Below are 6,938 nucleotides of genomic sequence, written 5' to 3'. Positions count from 1 at the left end.
GGGTCTTGACTGGTGGTGTTTGTGGGCGTTTGCTTTACCATCCTTCATTAAGCAGCACTCGTGTGTTTTATGTACTTTTATGTATGTAGGTGACATTTCATGATAAAAAAAAATTTAATGAACAGATTAAAATAGTTGACTAAAAAATTAACTAGAAATTTAAAACAGAGGGTAAAACTTGATATTCAGACATTTAAGCAAAATACTTGAAAAGAGACAAATGGATGCTACATTAACATTTCAATTTTTGGAAAATAATGTGGAAGATACTTTTAGACCAAATTGCGCTTTGGGCTGAATTGTTTTGTCCTCATCTTGTTCTCAACCAAATTGTTTTCTACAAAATTGCTTTTGTTTCTGAGCAAGTCATTTGGATTCTTCTAAAGCCCAGCAATTTTCCGTGGCCCTCACTGTACTGTACAACTCGGATGGTAATAAAGTTCTTAAGTTTTAGTATAAACCCCACTCACTGTGTTTCACAATCTGCATTTGGGGCCATGTGACACTAGAGACTATTGTCCTGCCCAAGCTCTGAGCCTGATGTTTGCCTCTGCCCCTCTCAGAAATCCTTCCTTCCTTCCTTCCTTCCTTCCTTCCTTCCTTCCTTCCTTCCTTCCTTCCTTCCTTCCTTCCTTCCTTCCTTCCTTCCTTCCTTCCTTCCTTCCTTCCTTCCTTCCTTCCTTCCTTCCTTCCTTCCTTCCTTCCCTCCCTCCCTCCCTCTCTCTACAAGGGCTCTCTGCGACACCCACTGTCCGGCCTCTGCTCCGACAGAGCTCTGTCTGAACATCCAACAGGTAAAATATGTCATGTGGTGATAAGAGAGAGTGAAACAAATCAGAGTAAGGGGGACAGTGGAGAGGACGTGACGGGGTCATTCGATTTTATATAGGTGGAGTCAGGGGAGGCCTTGTGGGTTTGGGTTTGGTGACATTTGCCCAGAGACCTGAATGACGCAAGGGACACCACGGAGGCGTTGGGGAGAGCATTCCAGGCAGAGCTCCCAGGTGTTCTGGGAAGAGGGAGTGGGGGATGAGGCCCGGAGGGTGGCCAGGGCCAGAGCAGGTGGGGACCCGCTGCTGAAGAGGTGTGGACATTCCGCCGAGCACGATGGCATTGCAGGGGAGGCTGGGATCGGAGACCTGGTTTGCAAGGATCTTGGGGAGCTTGGGCAGAGCCAGGGGACACAGGGAGAGCAGCGTGGAGGCTTTGCAGGGTCCAGTTTCCTTGAGTACCAAGCCCGGCTCCGGGGGCGCAGAGGCCCTGAGCGCAGCACAGCCTCCTCCCTGGCTCTGGTTCGATACTCCAGGCCTGTTCCTGTGACCGAGGGGCTTCACTCTGCAGTGGCGGCAAAAGCCCCCTTTTCCCTAGTGCCCAGCAGCTGGTAAACAGCACCTCCCTCCGTTCCTGGTGCGTTTATTCACAGCTGAGTCCAGGAGCCTCCATTTCTCTCTTAAAAGGCGCCGTGCCCAAGCTGCCCCTCACGTCAGCCCATCAAGACCTTTTGGATCCTGATTCCGAGGGGCCCGTTGGGTGCCATCTTGCTCCCTTGGGGTCATGCCCAAATGTAGAGAATGTGCCGTCCATGCCCGACTCCAAGTTCGTATTGACACGGAGTGGGATGGGGCTGAGGACAGGGTCCCATGGACGCCTCTGGGCACCTTCCTGTAGGTTGACTTATGTCCACTAATCCAACTTCAGTGGGGCCTCCAGTCATATGTTAATAAAATACTGAAATTTGTGGGTGATTTACTTTTTAGACATCTGTAACAGAGCATATTCAAGGCTAGCCCTATAAAAACGTTATTCTCGGTTACTTGCAATCTAGTGAACTTTCTCAAGTTGAGGAGAAAGGGTGGCGTTCCTTCCTGTTTCTCACAGGTGACTCAGACCCAGGTCAGCTCTGCCGCTGCCTCTAGCCTCCGTGGAAACTCCCAGAAGAGCCCCAATTCTTCTAGAGGAGTAGGGATTATTTTCAGCCCTGAGGCAGCTCCCTTCTATTCCTTGGCAAGTTTGTTTCCACTGCTAAAAAAAACCCTACACTCACCTTTCCTCTCCACACTTTTGACCCCAATAACCTCACTCTTGGTTAGTCAGCCTCACTTTCCTCTGCCTGCAAAAGAAAAGACAAGGGCATTTCTATTTTACACAGACGGTGACCCTACATGACAACATCCTCCTTGTTTTCTGCTAAGGTGGCTCTGAAGTGACTTCCAAAATTACATATATTAAAATAAGAAAAATTTTAAGTAAAAATCAAGGTCAGAGAAAAGGCTAGGGGGAAAATTAGAACATAGTCTCATATAATTACTAAGGATGAGGTGTGAATTTGGCTCTGAGCTTCCTGGCAGCCAAAGCAAGAAGAGAAAGGTGATCCGTTTCATGATTCACTGTTTCCCTGAGGTAAACACACACCCATTCTTCCAGGGGAAGCAATGGGATTCTGACAATGAGTTCCAAAAAATAGTATTGCCTGCAGTTAAAGGCTCTAAGTGTAGCAAAGAGAAAGCTTGGCCTCACCCAGGTCCTAGCCTGATTATCTATTTCCACTGATTCCTCTTCTGAGCCCTGTGCCAGTCTGAACTTAACTGGTACCTTCTTTGACAAAGGCTTTTAACTGCAAAGTAGCAAAAAATTGTCACAGCCTCTGCAGTTACTCAGAGTTCAGGTCGCAGTGTGGAGGCATCATTTATTACCTGGCTAGAGCTCTACCTACTGTTATTCTGAACTTGCCGTTGGAAAGATACATGTGAATACTGGAACTTAAGCATCATAAAACTCTTCTAATGAGATACTTGCAAAATGCAGGCATTTTAGCAAGGATATTTTTCTTTCTGTCTCTCTCAGCCACTTCTATACTACCTGGGTTCTCTTTAAGGGGAGTCTCTGAGCTGCCCTGCAGGGCAGGTGGGGTCTTAGGGTTTGTTTTGACTTTCTGAACAGCGCCAACTGGAGGTACCACCTGGAAAATGCTCCCCTCCCCCGCTGCCAATGTCCACGTTCTGTCCCTGAGTCACCCTCTCCTCTGCTCCTCCTTTCAGTTTAACCACTTCCTGCTCACTATTTGTTGTCTAAATAGCACAGTCAGAAGGACATATTTGAACACCCCCCCAGCCTCGGATGTAATTTTCCTTTCCAGGCTTAGTCCCTCTCCAGGGGAATTTTGGATTCTGAAGATCCAAGACACATGCCTGACAGTGCTCCAACTTTCTCTCCTTGCCTAGTAAAATGACCATAATTATGATCATACGTATCGAATGCTTTCTGCATATTGGACGCTGAGATAAGCTCTTTGCACACTTTATCTCACTCAATGCCCCCAACAGTCCTGGGAAGTAAGGGCTATAATTATCCTCACTCTACAGATCAGGAAAATAGAGCTCAAGACACTTGCCCTGGTCACCCAGAGTGCGGAGGGTGGAGCTGGCATTGCCCCTTTGATCCATCTGCAGCTGGGCATCGCCCAGGACCACCTCCTGGGTATCTAAGGGACATGGGCTCCTCGCATGCCACGTGGCCGGCCCACTCATCTCTGCAGGTCAGAGTTGGCTCCACTGCTCCACGGTGACAGTGCTTTCTACCTTCTGCGGGGTCAGGATGCCAGCAAGGCAAGACAAGAGCTTGTTGGAAGTTCTGTTTTTAACTAAATGGACTCCCCAGCAGATGCTGAGGCTCCCTGCCCACTGGGCCAGGGAGCCTCTGCAGGAGTCACCCAGCCCGGCCACTGAGGTGGCCAACAGGGTCGGCTGGGCCAGTGCCTTTCTCCCTTTGCCCTGTCCCTGTCCAGGTGCCTTCTCTCCCAGGCCCATGGGTTTCCTTGAAGACAGACGTGTTTCAGACACAGAGCTCCCTGCCTTGACTGTCATCCTCACCTCTGCCCCCAGGTGAGGCCAAGAGCATCCTATAAAAGGCCTCCACTTTCCTCCAGGGCCTCAGTGGGCCTCTCTAGCTCCAACACGCCCCCAGTCCACCAGCTCTGACTTGGCCTCGGGTGCACATGTAACCTCTGCTTCTGTGCCGGCTCTTGCCTCGGCTGCCCCTTCAGATTGGAGGGCCCAGCCGTCCCGCCACATCCTGAGCCCGTCGTCACCAGACATGCTGCCTTCACCACAGTGGGGGGCTCCTGGAAGCGCCAGCCAGTCAGAGCCTGCCCTCTGTCTTGCTGAAAGGGGGTTAATCACTCTGGCCCAGAATAAAGCTGCTTTCCCCTCTAGGCAGCATGTTCACCCCTGGCCAGCAGTCACCCCTCTGTCTCATCGAGTCCCCACAAGGACGCCCTGAGATGCAATGGCCCCAGACTTCTGCATGAAGCAGAGATGGCAGACAGCTGACTGGCCACCCAGTTTGGGCTGAACCCTGAATACTTCCTGTGGAGACCCTGCCATGGGACCTTCGGCCATTGGAAGCTGAATGTCTTTTGTGATGGGAAGGCCCACGTGGGCGATGGAACAGGGCCACCTCCCATAGTCTTTGGCAAAGAGCCTTGGTGTGTCCCTTCTCATCTAGGTCACAGTAACACCTAAGAGGTGCACCAAAGTGGCACTAGATAATGGGGACCCCGAGGCCTAAGTGGAAGGTCTAAACCCTGGTTGGATAAATGAGTGGTGTCGCCGGGCCCCAACCAAAAAGACGCGGTACAGAAAGAATGTCTTCCTCCAAGAGCGCACTGGCTTACTGAGGGTCAGCAGTGGGTGGGCGAGGGGGATCTTCTTCACAGAGGCACAGAGGGGGGTTAAGATTGAGGGGACGGCAATGACTCAGTAACAGTCTTGTGGGTTCCCAGTTTTCTGCTCCACTATGTGGAATCCAAGGGCCCCTCCATAGAAAATAGGTAGCCTCATTCAAAGGCTTGAAAAGAAAAAGATGCCATATATGGAACACTGATGAGTGACACAGCTCTTGCAAAAATTGAGGCAAGGGAGTGGGGGCTTGAGTCGGACTGCTGAGGTTTCCGGGCCCGCCCCTCACCACCTCTGTGGACTTGGGGCAACATGTCCACCCTCTCTTCCTCAGTTTTCTCATCTGTAAAAGGGGGATAATGACGGTAGTCACCTCCCAGGGTTAACGTGAGGATTCGCCAAGGCCCTGCAGCCGAGCACCCAGCACTTAGTAAGCACCCAGTCCGTGCGACCTGTCACCATGACATGGGCCCATGCAGCAGAACAAAAGATACTTTTTCATCGGGCTACTGTGAACAAAGTGGGGAAACTTTGGAAATAAGATGTGTCATCGTGTGGGGGAGGCTATCTTTACGTGAAAGCTGTCTTTATAATTATCTGCACTTCAAAGCTTCCTCTCCTCAACCACGGTAAACAAGGCATCCCGGTGCCCTGGCGGAACGCAGCTTTTGTTGGTGGTGTTCACAGTTCTCTATTTCGTGGGTTCAGTTTGGAGCCTGTCTGCAGTGATGGATCCTAGACTCACACATCCTAGAAGGGCCCAGCAAGTTGCCCCTACTTTTTTGGAGAAAGCAGATGAGTCAGGCCACTTTTCCAAAGTAGAAGTACCAGAAAGTTCCTTTTTCATCAGATCTGCAGGCTGAATGCCAGTACAGTTAACCTTTTAGGGCACCATAAAAACCTTTCAAAAAATTGTAGGTGGCTTTTAGAATAAGAAGTCACTAATCATGAAGAAAGACACCCTTTTCCTTCCTCTGGTCTCTAAACAAGTGCTCTCCTGGGGCAGCGAGAACACAGTGGGGAGGGTGCGCCGCACTCAGCAGACACCAAGGCAAGGACTTGAGCTCAGACTCACGCTACAGAGGCCGTGCCACGAGGGCAGGGCTTTCTGTGCCTTTCGTTCACTGATGTGTGTCCTCACCTCTGAGCCAGAGCCCCAACACAAAGCAGGCGCTCAGTCCATATTTGTCCAATGAATAGATAAATTAACCACAGGGGTTAATATGTAAAAGACCTACCATCCTAAACTGAGCGCCTCTCTCAGTGAGTCGTGCCATTCACGAGGTCTTTCCCTCCACGGGTGCCCGGCACGCCTTGTGTCCCCGCCCCGGGCCACACCCCAGCGCCAGAGCTGGTCCCTGTCTGGAACACCTGGTTCATTGCACTGGCTGTTTTCTTTTCCGGTAACACTCCTTCCCAGCAAACACTCACTCTTCTGCCAGGGCCCAGCTTGAACGCACCACCTCTGTGATTTCTCACTCTCCTGTGCAACTTTATTCCACAGCTACCTACCTTGTATTATATTGTGCTCATATCTTTCCCACCAGACTGTGGGTTGCTCAAAAGACAGGAAAAGTCTTGGTGGTGCCTGCAACCCAAGCACGCAGGCTGCATCATCAGAGGCTCCCTGACGAAGGGTGAGTCAGCGAGAGTGCGTGAATGAGCAGGCGAAACGTGCAGACAGGCGGGTGCAGCAGCGGAGAGGATGGGACTGTGGCTAATTATGATCAACAAATGCGCTCAACTGGAGCCACACAATCTAAGTCATCATCACAGAAGCTAAGGGCTGAAAACTTTTGATCAGTGTATTTTCCATGAAATTAAGAAAAAAAGCCAGGTGTAGTGTCTCACGCCTGTAATCCTAGCACTCTGGGAGGCCAAGGTGGGAGGATCACTTGAAACCAGGAGCTCAAGGCCAGCCTGAGCAAGGGTGAGACCTTGCTCTACCAAAAATAGAAAAAATTAGAGCCGGGCATGGTGGCACATGTCTGTAGTCCCAGCTACCTGGGAGGCTGAGGCAGGAGGATCACTTGAGACCAGGAGTTTGAGGTTGCTGTTAGCTAGGCTGACGCCACGGCACTCTAGTCCAGGCAACAGAGTGAGACTCTGTCTAAAAAAAAAAAAAATTCAAATATTAGCTGGGCATGGTGGTGTGAGCCTGTAGTCCCAGCTACTCAGGAGGCTGAGGCAGGAGGACCGCTTGAGCCCAGGATTTGAGGTTGCAAGTGAGCTCTGATGATGCCACTGCACTCTAGCCTGGTT

This window comes from Microcebus murinus, chromosome 3, assembly GCF_040939455.1.
Source record: "Microcebus murinus isolate Inina chromosome 3, M.murinus_Inina_mat1.0, whole genome shotgun sequence".
Lineage (NCBI taxonomy): Eukaryota > Metazoa > Chordata > Mammalia > Primates > Cheirogaleidae > Microcebus > Microcebus murinus.
This window is presented reverse-complemented; position numbering follows the sequence as displayed.